Source organism: Bombus affinis, chromosome 10 (assembly GCF_024516045.1).
Source record: "Bombus affinis isolate iyBomAffi1 chromosome 10, iyBomAffi1.2, whole genome shotgun sequence".
In the NCBI taxonomy this organism is placed as follows: Eukaryota; Metazoa; Arthropoda; class Insecta; order Hymenoptera; family Apidae; genus Bombus; species Bombus affinis.
Genome location: NC_066353.1, coordinates 12,007,835 through 12,023,319, shown reverse-complemented (window position 1 = coordinate 12,023,319; position 15,485 = coordinate 12,007,835). Strand labels below are relative to the sequence as shown.

At 34.2% G+C, this 15,485-nt stretch overlaps 1 protein-coding gene and 1 long non-coding RNA gene across 5 annotated transcripts in view; one reads left to right on the top strand and one right to left on the bottom strand.

The window, feature by feature from the left end:
• The window catches only part of LOC126920954 (putative fatty acyl-CoA reductase CG5065), a 109,282-nt gene that overhangs the window by 75,677 nt on the left and 18,120 nt on the right, over positions 1-15,485 (top strand). Inside the window, exon 2 of one of the 4 annotated variants that reach the window (XM_050731998.1) lies at positions 12,845-12,944. The exons of 2 other annotated variants lie outside the window; for them this stretch is intronic. The gene's annotated coding sequence lies outside the window, so the exon portion shown is untranslated. Of the gene's footprint in view, positions 1-12,792; positions 12,945-15,485 lie in introns of those variants that run through there. One more of the 4 variants, XM_050731997.1, reaches the window with a different exon arrangement.
• Positions 1,501-2,554, bottom strand: LOC126920974 (uncharacterized). The gene is made up of 3 exons (XR_007712155.1): positions 2,301-2,554; positions 2,055-2,178; positions 1,501-1,638 (listed from the first exon to the last, which is right to left on the bottom strand). It is a non-coding gene; the product is annotated as an uncharacterized LOC126920974 (long non-coding RNA).

The following is a 15,485-nucleotide window of genomic DNA, read 5'->3' as shown; positions in this document are numbered from 1 at the left end:
ACCTTACTATTACGCTATGTGCAGAGAGCGTGAGGCAGACCCGTGAGGCAGTCTCATCCGACAATTGCTTCGCTCGAGTTTCCTTCTGCCGTCACAGTCACGTAATACGCGAAGCAGGATGAACCACAATTAAAATTTCGACAGCATCCTTCGATATGCCTCTAAACGAAAGTGCCTCTAGTGAAAGACTGTGATTTTGATCTTGTCAAAAACCAACAATAGTTGGCTCGCTCTGAGGCAGGTACCCATATACATCGCGAGGCAGCCTCGCACTGTCTTGTACACACTTTGGATTGTCAATCACTATCTTCCTTCTTTTTCATTTGTAATCATTTAAACCAAAGTAATAATGATCTCTATGAACGAAAAGGGACGATGCTTACCTATCTAATACTTTAGATTCCAATTACAAGTATACATAGTTCGTTGTAGGATGTTTGCTCATTATGGTATTAGTATTTTCTTGGTTACAATAAACGAATACTATACGCGTACTGTAATGAACAGTTCTTACAACTGTGAATCCTAAAAAGTTGTATCAAAGGATTGAAACTAAACGTATCATACATGAAATTAAAAATTCTTAGTTGCATAATGATGTGTAAAAATGAATATAAGACGAAGATAAATACTAAGATAAAAAATCGAATGTTTCATACGTTAAAACACACGATTACCCGTACTTGATAGTTTATTAGCATGCATTTGCATAGATTCAATATTAATCAATAATCGTAAAATTATCGATTAATATTCGTTTTCATCGTAACGACAAAAACGTGAATTTATTATGTTAATATTTGTTTTAAATCTTATGTAAACGCATCTTTGATCTTAATTCCATATGGAATTACATTAGCATACTAAGTGTGCCCTGCTCGTGCCACTCACAATTAGGTAGCATTCATTTAAATTTCTGTGGCTTATGTTTCGCTTTGGGTAAAAGTGGAAAAAGAAAGGATCGTCATCGTAATATTGCACGAAGTGACCTTTGCGTCTATCTTATTATTTCCTAACATGACGCGGTTAATGTGAGATTTCATAGACGGCAGAAAAATTGAAATTTTGTGTCAAACATCGTGTTGAATAGTTGGAATAAATTTGTTAAGTTAATCTTTTAAAGCCGCTTGTCTTACCATGTCTATTTATGGAATATCCTTTATTTCATAATAAAGGATATGCTAATACGTCAAAGTTGTTCTTCAATGAAAAGTATTTATGTCGCGAGAGATCTAAATTTGTCACGAATATTAAATAAAATAATAATGAAGTATCTAAATACCTAAAGAAAAAAAATAATAAAGTAGAGTTACCTTTAACACATTCGCCGTGGTACGGATTTCGACTGACTTTTCCTTTACATTGATAATATGCATTATCTCAACCCTTAATTGCCATAGTATCATAGATGAAGTTTTGTTTTATCATCTCCTAATAATACATTGCGATAGTATTATTCTTAATAATAATTCTTAATCTTCTTAAGATAATAATATAATTCTTCCATCTTTTATTTCATGTCGAACAATAATTATTTAATTGCCTGACTTCATTGATGTGCCAAATGAAAAGAGACACATTGCGGTGAATCTTCAGCCGCGATATCATAAACGTGTTGAGTCTCTTTAATAACAGCTTCTAAACAATTAATTTCATGCTATTACACGTTGCATATATTCTTATACACACGCTTATTACTTATCGTATGAAACGTTGTCTGTGTTAAGCGTTCAAATACTTTAGTGGGCCAGTGTATAACAAATATTATCGCGCTCAAAGATGTTATTCGAATAAATTGTTACGACGAAAGTATAAAATGGGGTGCAAGTTGGCTGATTGCCCGCCGTCTCCCTACAATCTGCCCCTGTATTCAATCACGCTCTAATAAACCAATATGTGCACGAGCTGCTTCGAAGCAATTTTCAGTGACCAATGAACCGACTATGAAAATGTCACCCGCGCTATATACTCACTATACACATGTATACGTTATAAATAAATTTCTCTAAGCGACTTATCTCTTTCTGGGACAAGCGCTGATCTGTTCGACTTACGATCGCAGTCCTCCCGCCAAAAGGTTCGTCATCCTCCCCATCCTGTAGCCAGGACCTTCCAGGATATTCTTAGCGCCCTACGTGCGTCGTGGCGGATCATGGCGTCGGATCATTGGCAAATTTCCTGCGAATTAATTAGGAGGACATGTAGCTCTTTATCGTTATCCCGTGAACATTCCTGACTCTTCCGAATTCGTCGCGCGAAATTATAACATCCGCGACTCTTGAGCTATTTTAGATACTTACAATGCGTACAGACAATACGAGGCTGCCTCGTGAAACGTAGCTGTCACGTGTCTAATTAACGACTGTTGATTCTTCGTGAGATCAAAGTTGTCTCGCAGCTTTTCGCTGTTTATCGTAGTCGTAGTTGCCTCTTGTACTTTACGTCAGTCTACAGTTTAAAGTCGGTTCAAAGAAACGAAGTGGTAGACGTAAAAGTATAGGAGCTTGAAACATGGACAGTGCAAGACTGGCACTTTGTTCTTAACCCCTTAATCTGTAATGTCGTGTTAGAGATATGGTACGTCAATCGGGCCAAACATAAACAGCACGTGCATGAAACTTTGTACGTTTTTCGGGCTACATGCGAGAGAAGCTTTTTTTTGGTCGTATATATCCTTGAAAAATATTAGGAATTTCTTCGAAAAGAATGTTAAGCGTTGTTGAGTAAAGTAAAGCGGCAACTTTAAATCAGTTAGTTAGGTGAAAACAAAGAAGAATTAGACATCTTTAATATAATATATGATAATACATTTTGGGAAAATATTGTCACGCTGACGAATCGATACGCAAATCAAATAATGAACAATAAAAATAAAAGACTACAAAAAGACGAAACTTGGTTTTCCATGGATTGCGGTGAAATCAAAATATATTTTGCATTATGTATAATAATTATGAAGTATTATTTATTATTCACTTCGAGATAGTAAATTTTTCTTATTCAATTGGCAGTGATTACAATTGAATTACAATTGAAAATTAGTTGTACCTTACGCATTAAAAGAATTTGCACAATTTCGAAAGCTCAGCTAGACCGTAAAATGCCTCGACGTCTGACCGACCCTGCGGTTGGTTACGGCACGCGCTGTTGAAACTTAAGTCGTAAGACAAAGAGTTTCCGAAATATTTATTCGGCTGGACTAAGGGTCCGCTACAAATTTGTCCCCGAACGTCCACACTTAACATGAAATAACTGCTGCCGCTGTAGCATTGGATCACATGAACATCACGCAACCGTTTTGTTTATACACGCTTCTTCACTCGTCTCAATTAACCGGTTATACGTTAAGACAAGCGGCAGTTCGAGCAAAACAATTACGTGGTATTTGTACGTAAGGTAGGTTTTAGAATTCGTTGGCAAGCTCGAGCTTGTGGATATCGATAGTCTAATGGCTCCTCAGGGACCTTGACACGTGTCACCTCTGTAGAGGACGTGAGTTGCTCACGATACGTTTTCTTTATTTTTTCCTTTTTATCAGAAAGAAGGAGTATGTTTCCACGTTTCGAAGAAAACAGAGTTTAACGCATAGCTTTAGGTTAGACAAACGTTAATAGCCGTGTAATTGACTTTTCAAATCCGACCTTGTCCGACAGGAGACTTTATGCAAAAATCGTGCTACTTTACATTTTCATTACAGATTACAGATTTTTCACGCGTAGAATAATCACGTGCCAATCGTCTTTCCTCTGATCAGAAATTAGTCAAACATACGTATGCTTGACGAGTTTCCAGATTCAATTTTGCACTTCTATTCACGATTTCTTCTGATTGACGTTTTCGATAAACTGCGGCATTGCATAACGACCATCGTCATTTATTAATACGAAACCGTTTGAACGAAAAGGAAACATCCTCGATATTTCTGTTCCTCTATTCGGAAGGTCGAAGTAAGGATGAAATGACGCTATGACGCTACCTTTAGCTAAATGTATGTATATGTACATATTTTTAAAAACTTTAGCTAGTCCGATAGACGTATTCGTGTCTATTTTTAGATCATTCACGTCAGTTTCTCTAATTTTGTTGATTCGATTATTGTATTGGATTTTGGCATTTCAAAGTGCAGATTTTTTGCGAAATACACAGAGTATTTGTTCGTCCACAATTTGCCCATTTAAGCGCAACGGAAATTTTCGTCTGACAACACCTAAAAATAAAATTATGATCCATTTAATCCTAAACTCGGTCATTCGAGCGCACATTTTGCGAAGATCTTTCGCTTTTTAGCGAAAATGAAGAAGAAAAGCCGCCCGGTTTGAATCAATGAACTTTTAGAAGGGAAATCGACAATTATTTATTTAATGATTAGTTCAGAAATTATTTACTAACTTGATAATAAAATTTATTTAGTTATTTGGTGAACACATAATTGACCTTAGATATGATCTTCAAATCCGAATTTTCTTCTTGTTGCAACGATGTAGTCTCATCAAAAGACTCGAAGGAACCACGGGTTGTAAATGTACCGTTCTATTGAGATTTGCAAATTTCTAGCGTTTCAAACGCCACTGCACAAGTTTGTTACATATTAGGCTGATTAATTATTGCGATAAGTATCAAGAACTGTGGGGAAAAAACTATAACAAAAATATTGTCACTGTGTTCTAAGAACTGTATCTTAACACTATACCTTAGCACTAATGCTCTGAAAGGAAACAAACGAGAGAAAATAAAAAAGAAAATGAAGTAAAAAAGGAATTAAATTAAACTGTAACGCGCAAATGGGGAAAGAGATTCAAATTAAATAATTAAAAACCCGAAGGATAAATTCCCTCGGTATTTACTGGCGGACTGGTCTGGTAAATGGAATTACATTTTTAAAAATAAATAATAGTTGAATGAAATTATTGAAAAAAACACGACTTCTAGTTGTTCCTCTATAATGAAGTAATTAACGATCAAATTGAAGTCATAAGGGAAGCAATAAGTTTGATCTATTTATAAATGAACGAATAAGTTTACAAACTTCTCTTTGCTACGTGTATTTCTTGCTTTAATAATAACAAGATTGCGAATAACTATTCATTCCTGCAACGTTTAGAACTACAAATCGGCGGATCGTGTTAATTAATTCTTTAAGAAGATTAAGTCGAATAGCCAAATAATCGATTTCTTCCTGTAAAACTCTACGTTGATATGTTTTTGTTACTATATGTTATATCGTAAACAGAAATTAAGATAATTTGTTGCAGAGATTTTAGATGCGAAGTGCGTTTCACGAAAATAATATTCGCGTCCGCTGACCCTCGAATTAAAATATTCGTCAATGAAATTTATCGAAATCTGCAGATGATTAGAGTAAACAAAGTGATAATTTGTAGAATATCACTTGATCGAAACAATAATGATTACGATCGAATACACTTCTTCCTATTGATAATTTCACTTTCTAGTCTCCCAATGATACACGTACATTTATGAAATACTTATACTTCTAAATTGAATAGAACTTATTGATAGAATAATTGTGCTTAGATTGTGCTCTTCCTTTTCGCGTTATTTATCACTGGTAAGTTATTGATGTCTAAGTTAGCACGTTACTTTTACAGTTAATATCACGTTATATTAATGCCTCGTCTATCCATACTTTTCTACTACGAATTCGATTCTAACGGAGACCAAGTTTTTACAAGAAACGAGATTTTACATTCCACGGAGTATACCTATGCATTAGCGTGAAAAATACGCTTATGGGAAATCTAAAAGCGTGAAATTGTACAGAATGTAGATAGGCAGTATGGAAAAATATATAAAGTACCAAAAGTGAAACGTTCAATTTTTATGCTTTCAAAGTAAATATCTCTATTTAGATTGCGTTTTTATGATTGATCATAGAGACGTGAAATCCAATAAATATGCAGTTACATGTATATAGTTCACTAATTACGCGAACAGTTTTGCACGCAAATGATATGCGAATCGACATACGCGTGTTATTAAAAGCAAAAGGAAATCTCATCGTGTACGCGTTTTATCTATATTTTTCGTACGTTCTAAAATTTAAAATCTAAAATCACGTCAAAGGCACATGTGAGCTATCTTTAATTTCTTTATGACGCGTGTAAAATTTTTCGTCTGCAACGTATAGTATCAAAACATTATGAGCTCAGGATATGCAGCTTGCTAGCAATAAGTCACAATGTCGTAGATGTTTTTATACAACCAAGTAAAATTATTCCAAACTAAGGTCGAAATGATGGCACACTCTGTTAATAGGTTTAGAAATTTCTCAATAGTTCATGATCTATCAACGAGGAAAGATTACAGTATATATATTATATAAATTTGTAAATATGGGACGCCGAAAAAGATTAAACGATTCTGAAAATTGAGACAGAATTGCCATAATAATCAATTAATCTCATCGGAACTATCTATGTTCTCGTGTTGTATATTATACCTTGAGCTGAATACCATAGAACACCGCACAGGTGGAAATAGAAAGGAAAAATTACGACTTGTACGCGGACGCATATATTCGTGTGCGTAAACTTTTACTAGAAAAATTTTTGTGGGACATAGAAGTACATATGTATGTGGTAGGAACGTTAATTGGTCTTTCATAACATCCTGCATGAATTTGGTCCGTTTCAGATGTAATCTCGCTTATTTTTAAACGAGAAGTACGTATATACTATATATCATCAGATCGGTGAATGTCTGGAAACGAGATCATGAATTTATACATTTTTTAACTTTGTTGCGCTTGTTGACCACGATTGTGTTTCAGCAAACGTAAAGACTTCTTCTATTATAGAATCTATAGAAAATCTTTGTCTATGTATCAAATTTATATCGTTATGGGGACAATTAGAGGAATAGAACCCCGGTAGAAATTCGTTTGCTGTATTAATTATTATAACGAGTATTTTACTCTGGATGATTCACCGAGTTTTACGTACATATATTCCGTTATATCGTCTAATAATCTATGCATAACGATTACTTCATTTCGCAATTTCCAAACTCGACCCTTCGACGTTTACGTAAACGTTACGTTACTAGTTACTCAATTTCTTGACACATCGGATCAGAACTGCAGGCTAAAAAGACATTACCCTTTAGATTTAAACACTAGATTCAGCTAGAATCAAACACACGATAAACACTTATTAAACGCGACATAGTACCACGTCAGAAAAATTTACTTATAATTCTCCGTGAGAATTGATTTGAATTGAATTAATCATCAAAAAAAAAAAAAAAAAAAAAGAAAAAAAAAAACGTACACGTGATTGTGGCTCTGGCATTTGTTGTCGTCACCCATATGTCGGCACATAAGCGCGATTTAAACGGTTCCTGTATCTTCTGATCATAACTGTTCTTAAGAATTCCCAACAATATTACGCATATCTTTAGCGAAAGTAAAAGATATCGATCTTTTGGAAAAATGATAGTGTTCGCGACTTTGTATTTTAAAGTACGTCAACGAACTTCTCGAAAAAAATATAGAATGTGACGAAATTAAAAGTCGAAGATTAAATGCGAGGTCATTACGCTTGTGTCTAGGACAGGTTTCTATTTTAAGGTTTAGTTTATTTTTAAGGAAACAGGTTCCATAGGTGATAGGTGAACTATCGTGTTATAAATGAACGAAACCTATACCTCGTATACCTCTTGGCTCGTTTATGGTGGTTTCTTAATATGATCGTTTAAATTCCAAATGATCGAACAGGTGCGTCGATTGAAACGACGACACCGATCATAATTATGTACAACACTTTATTATGGTCTTCGATAGAGGCTGAGTAAAATTTCCTTTTATAATCTCGGAATGAGATTTCCGGCTCTTATTTTAAAATGGGGACATGCAACTCTTCTAATTTTAATGCATCGACTGTTGGATGAATTTCGTGTAACGTATAAAATGAAAAGCACGCGGAAAAATAATAAATGAAAGGGAAAAGCCAGCAAAATGATGGATTTCAGATTTTCTCCTTTCACAATTATTGAAACACGTACAGATATCTTTGCCAAAATGAATATCGCCTTCTGTTTAGTTAGGTGTATAATTACATGGGTAAATATATTTTAATCGAATTTAAAGAAACGATAGAAAACGAGTTCAAAAACGACAGAAAACTATTCAGATTAGTCAGACCACTTTGATTTCAATAGCTCGAATAAAAAGAAAAAAAAGAAAAGGAAGAAAAAGAAATGTAGTCGAGATTGTTCGAGACACCAGGCACTAAAAGACGTAACAGCAAAGATAATTATTGACCGATAAGTTGACAAGTACTTGCCAATGAAATAAAGTGATCGAGGAAAGAGATAAAAATATAAATGCTGAACACGAAATCCTGGAATCCGAAGTTTTGTACGTAATTAAACGTGTAGGATATTTCGCGTGGCAGAGATGTTTCTTCATAGACGGGCTGATATTTTGTATTTTTAAATCTTAAATCGCAAGTCATCAAGCGATATCGAGTTCTAACAAAAAAAAAAAAAAAAAAAAAAAAAAAGAAGAAGAAACGAATACAAGATCTCAAATATACAAAAAGTGGTGTTAAGAAAGAAATCTAGTTGCATGGAAAAATAATATTCTCGCAAGTGTTGACGTAAAATGCATATGATCAGTATATATATATACAATCTGAAAGTGGTGAAAATTGTGCAATCGATGTGCAAGAGTGGCAGCTGTAATTATTATAGAATCAAAGTTGCAAAGTTGTCAATGTAAAAATATGATTAACGGCTTGCAGTGCCGTTCATAAGTCACTACTGAACATTTGCTAACTTTCAATATTGTATGTTTCCGAATATTACTTAACCGTGCTATAAACGCATAACTATAATACAACTATATCACTACGCTACAAATATCCTATTATTTATTCACACGAGCTTCTGATAGCTGAATAATAAATTTAACGGTAGAACCATGCAATTGATCATCGCGAACGAAAAACGAAAGACGACGTGTACTATAGATATTTTGTAAGCACTTTTATGCAAAGTAAAAATCAACGTTTTGTCTTTCTGATAGTTGCCGAGATTATTGAATTAGGACCTCTGACTATTTCTCCGTGAAATCAACTCTAAATATAAGTCATTCGGGGTCATTACTTTTTAAAGTTAGATTACTTAATTGATGGAAATTTTTATTTAATTTAATGCTATTATTAATCTGTGTTGCGGTGAATGTAAAACACAAAATAAAATGAAATACCACTTGATCCAACCAGAGAACTTTTATCGTACAAATAGTTTATCGTTTGAATATTTTATCACTGCGACAATTTTACCTAAGTAACTGAATTATATATAACTTTACGATAAGACATTTTTTTACAGAACCACTGTACGTAACTTAGTGTTAATTTATTAGTTGATACTTCTATCTTAGAATTAATTAACAGATTGCCAAATAATTGTATCGTCACAAAAAAAGAAACACGGTAGGAAAAAACAGTTTGTTATCACTTATTTCATCCGTGGTTAGTCTGTGATTAGGTTCATATCATAACATAGACGTCACTTTAAGCAGAATTTATGTAATCTTATCGCAAAAAAAATAGAGAATGGATTAGTAATTAGAAAACGAAAAAAAGATCATTACTTCGCCGAAGCGATGATATTTGCTTTCCAAATCGTGTACCAAGTACACGATTCATTCTATGGCAGAAAGCTTACTTATTATGTATATCGATGGCAATCGATCATTTACAATAAATATACAAATTGTTTCGATCGATCATATTTTCACTCATGACTAACTTTCTGCGTATTATAGCCAGGGTGAAAAGGGATCAAGGTATCGAGCACAATGGCAGACATTACAAAACGATTTCAACATGCAACCCGCCCTATATGTATCGATTGCACAATTTTGTAAGAACGTAAACTTTGTCTGAATACGAAGTGTCCGCAATTTCTTTTGACTCGTGTCGATTACACACTACCGTGCATAATAATATTTGGGTACTTCCAGATTATTACAAATGTATACTAAATATACTACGAACGAAACCCCTTGATATAATCTTTGCCTCTGTTTTTATCTCAGGCTATCGTATACGGTTAGTAGACATTGATGGAGATTGATAATTAATATCAGTTAATGGAAATAAGAAAGTGATACTTGCTAGTATAGCCGTGCCTCGATTTACGCGGATTATTCGTTCTTCGTCAGAGGAGAAAATCTGTAAAAATAGGATCTGCCAGTACGAAGAAAAAATAGTAGAGAAAATAGCCGGTATAAGTTGTACAAATATTTCTGCACAGTAGTCGTGTAATGTATTTACCTTTTCTTATATTCCTATTGAATTGTACCTTATTATCATATCATCTGCGAATAAGAAGTATATGAATAAGAGTAGCTTCGTTTCTTCCTCTATTTCCTTATGCTTCCTTATGTTTGAAAAATTCTATGATATCGTAGATAATGAAAAGAGAATTGGACTTAGACTGTCTGCCGTTAGTAATCCTCCTTATTTTTATCTTTTTGTGTGCGTTCGTTATTATCGAATTTTGTTCGAATACTTGCGTTTTAGTATAAGTGATTTGTGTTGTTACAGTACTCTGTTACGTGTAATTTCCTCCAGAGAATCGCATGCTTCTCTTAAGGTCGACCAACAGTATGTGTATGCCTCCTCTTGAGCGTTTGATAGCTCTGTTCTAAAAATATTTATTTTGTGAATTTTCGTAAAAAAAAAAAAAAAAAGGAAAGGAAAGAAGAAGAGAAGAAAAAGAATAATAATAATAATGAAAATTCAGGAGAACGAAAATAAACTTGATTTGTTGGCCGTGTCGGCACTGCGATCCAAAGGATCAACTTTTTCTTTTTAATTCGCGTTTAATTCACTGTCCTTGTCGCCCGAAATATTCGGAAGTTCAACTTCATTATGAATATTTCTGCTGTGTATCTTCTGAGCGCGTAAGAATGAGGTCGCGCATAACAAGTCCCCGTAGACCGAGGAATTATCTACCACGTGAGATCAAGGGATTTTAAATGTACGTATCGATCTTATACACGATATCGTATAATTAAACGACTACCATCAAATTAGCGAACATTTAGTCAAGTCGTAGCCTATGCTTGATAATGCTTTAAGTAATTAATTAGCGTAGGCATGATGAATTAACCATCGAATTAATACACATGTAGTCAAATTCTAGTCTGTGCTTCGTTGATGCTTCGATAATACTTAGGTTAACATTAGCATACACGTCACGAACTCTGCCGAATTCATCGTTATTATTACTGTTCTATTCCTTATTTCTCAATGTGATCTGATATGATTTCTATATTACATATGTACATTAGCTTGGTGGGATTATCGAATTATCAAGACGATTATTATTATTATTATTATCGAAAGCTAAACAGCTAACATCTGTGTGTGCTGTAATTTAATTTCGATTGGAATTAATTTGTCTGGGCAAATTACAATTAACATATCTGCTGAACGCAGCGGCTTTCCGGTATAAATAGGTTAATGCTTTTCTATAGAGAATGTTCGACTGGTTCGATCGATGTTATAAAAAACATAAGGTAGGCTATTAAAAAAACTCAAAGTCACCTTAATATCTTCAAAAAAATAAGGTATAAAAAAGAATGAAAACGTAGTCGTCTGATCAGGTTCCTTAAATACGATAGATTTCAGATGGTAGTTTTTACTGATCTATGTACACAGCCATTCATTCCGGTACGCGAGCTTAATTTACGTGCCACTGAAATTTACTTTCCTTCGTTGAAAGAATTACTAACGATCCGTATAAAGATCACAGGAGGAAACCACGATGAATATGTATCTTTTTGTTGATTTTCTGATTTTATTACCAACCCGTGATTAAACAAAAAGAAGCTGTTAAGTTCGAAGATATGGTACGTAAGACAGTTGATAAGTAAATAATGTTTTATCGAAATCGATGATACAAATTAATAACGTTGATATAACTACGAACGATATTTCGAAAATTTCGAGGAAGCAGAAAGAACATATATTTGGAGAACAAATAAATTTTGATAACATGAAATTCATCGACATTCTATTGAATTTTAAGATTGTTCCTCTATAAAAAAAGAAAAAAACCTAGAAAAATGTAACTTATCGTATTCTTCATCCGTAGTCCTCGCATACAGCAGCGATAGAAAGTAGAAAAATAATTGCGCGCTTAACCATAGAAGACGAGTTAACTCGTAATTCCGCTAATAATCTGCTTATCAAGAGGTTTCGTATCTTTTTTCATGTATAATTAAATTTCTATTACAAACGAATTATATCGCATTTAGCATTACAAGGACTAAACTGAAATTCATTTTCATCTTTGCCATTGATTCGTCGTTTTTATCGAGGATCAAAATTTCTGATCGAACCACTCTGGCTTCTCAACTTGAAAAATATTTCTTTGACCACGCAAACAAGATAATCGTTCCAAAAATGACCAGATATATTAACTACTACAGTCCCATTTACATTCTGCACCGAAATAATATTCCGTAAGGGTTAGCGATAATATTACGTGGGAGTGAATTGTTGACATTGAGAGAGGACCGTGAAAAATGATTCCTAATTCCAATATTCGTGTCTCTGCGCGTGCGCATGTAGGTGTATGTGCATGCACGCATGCATGTGATGTATTGTATAGATGCATTAATGGGTAGATAAGTGGGGAGAAGTTGTCTTTCACTGACTCAAACAGAGTCAGGTACAAGCTACTCTGATTGGTCCCAGGTAAGCTCAGTTCACCTTTCGTTAGTTGACTCGTCTTTAAAGTAGCTGGCCCACATTTCGGTCCCTTAGTAATCCTCGACACGCATTGCAGCTCACGTCGACCATAGTGGTCGCCGTACGGGATTATAGAGATTCGTGTTCCGTCATTCAAGTCAACGTATCTGTATATCGTTCTTTTCCAATTTGTCGATCTTTCAAATCAGTTCGGTGAGTTTTTATCATTTTATCCTATGGACTACGTTCGTACGTACATTCGTGCATGAAGTAAGGCTGTGGAATCGTGATGTATCCTGTGGCTGTATATGGTTTTGTAATTCTACTTAGCGGTACCTTGATTTTGGTATTGCATCTTATATCGTGGGTACATTTCGTGTTGCTTCTTTCTCTTTTCCATTTTCTTTTTTTTTTTTTTTGCAATTGTAATAGATAAAAATAATGTTCCATTTTTGTGTGTGATTAGCTTGTTCACTTTCATGATGCCGCGAAGATAAGATCGTCTGATAAATTTCGCAGGACTTTCTACGAGGCGGATGATGTATTAGAACTAATAGATAGATTAGAATCGAGTAAAAAGTTTCTTTTCTAATGCGTGTAACGACAAGTAATACGCGTTTTATTTTACCGCCGAGCAACGAAAACGAACAATTTGCAGGTTTTTAAATTTTCCACAAGTGGGTAAACATTCGCGATCTAGACATGTATGAATGACTAGAGGTGCGCAGAAATTTTCAGAAAGATTCTTCGCTTGATATACCAGACGCAATCTTTTAAATAATTTCATTCGTGTTATACAGTTACATAACAGAGTTTTCTTTTAATATTTAATATTAGCGAAGATTCGTGGAAATATCGGCTTCTGAGGTATAAAGTAACAAGTGTATGGATTGCAGCAGAGAAAATCATTGTGCCGCGTGTAAAAGAATCGGAAGTTTAGCAGAGAAAGTCATCTGCATAAAAGCGCCGTTTCTAGTGAGAATCATTGAACTGAATTATAATTTACTGCCACATTCATCTTTTTCGCCCCATGTTTAGTTGTCTCTTAACTCCCATCTATTCCCACAGTCGGGAACATAATTTCTTCGTGGGAAGAAATTGTTGTGAAAGAAAGAAACTTCGGATTGCTGTCTATTATTATATACAAAGTTTATTATTCCTCGGCAAAGTAATATAATAGTCAAAAACCGTATTAATAAACTTGCACAGAATCAAGTGGAAATAAATGAATAATTATTCGTATTGTACGAGGCACAGATAACTATTATGCGAATAAAATGTTCGATTAATGTAAACATTTATTCGGATGATTATCTTAGATGAATGTTTATACGAAACAATTTGAATAATATCCAATTTCGATAATAAACAAATCATCGCTCTACCTCTTAACTGTTCTACCTCCTCTTGTTTGTAAACTGAGAAAATTAAGTTTAAGGTTTATGAAATTCAATATTACTGTTAGGACTTAGACAGCCTCTGTCGTTTTCTAAGTAGAATTATCATCGTATTATTATAAATTCGTGTTCTTTGTATCAATGAGACACACATGGAGTGATTAATTACATTTCTCTGAAAAGTTCAGTTCGAGTAGCTAAGAACTAGCACGATAAAATGACTTAATACTTCTTTGCCTTTATACTCTGTCACATTGCTCTTCTTCAGAGTGATTACCCTCTTTGTCAACTTTGTTGTTAAGTCCATGGACGCTACCCACATGAGAGAGAGAAGAGAGAGAAAGAGACAGAGAGAGATGCATCGTTCAACGCCAATTAATAAAGATCAAAGCTAGACTGGCAATGACCTTAACTCGAAGGTTTCGAGGGTAATTGAAACACATTTTGAGCTGTCCTCTGACCGTCTCAACGTCTCGATCATTAAACTACCAGTATGAAACCTGATAAGATCTATGTCTTAAATGGCACACAAATTCCCTCGAAATTCTGGCAAGTAAAGTTGAAGTTCTTTCAAGTTCTATTCTTTGACTCGAACAGAAACAATAGTTATAGTTATTAGACAACGTAAGGTGCTATTTATAGCTTCGTGTTTCTTGGCATTGATTCCTCAAATTAAGTCAATTTTAGCCATACGCCATGTTAGAAATTCATTTTCCATTGGATGCCCACTTGTAGTTAGATTATGTCGAGTCAAGTAACTTGACTTCTATGAACACATACTTGAGGTCAAGCTGTTTAATAATTAACGACTTGAATTCAAGTAACTAGCTAACACTTTAATGATGGAAGATATCAGTCAGCATCCTAGTTAAAACTTACGTTATCCGCGGATGATTCCAATTGGTCTTCCACGCGATACATACAATCGCATTGCAACGCATTTAATCCTTTATAAAGAGAGAATCCACAGATGTAACGTTCTATGCTCGTACGTACATACACGCACACATAATGATTGAGAGATTCGTAACAAAAATGATTCATGTCCGAATTATTTAACTTCTTGAACAATAATTCACTTCACTAATCAGAAGTTAAGTTATATGTTGACCTCTTGTCGAATAAAAATCGGCCAATTTAAAAAAAGAGAACATTTATCATGAGGCGCACGACTTCACTAAGTGGTTAATTTTTTATAGCTGTCAGTATAAATAAATTTGTCTTGATAAAAAAAGAGAAATATATATCAAACAGAAATTGTTCGTGTTATAAGTTGTTAATCAGTAGTTATTAGTAAACCGTGGCTTTTTATGCATTAGAAAAACCATAGTAACGATAATAACATTTAGCGGATAAA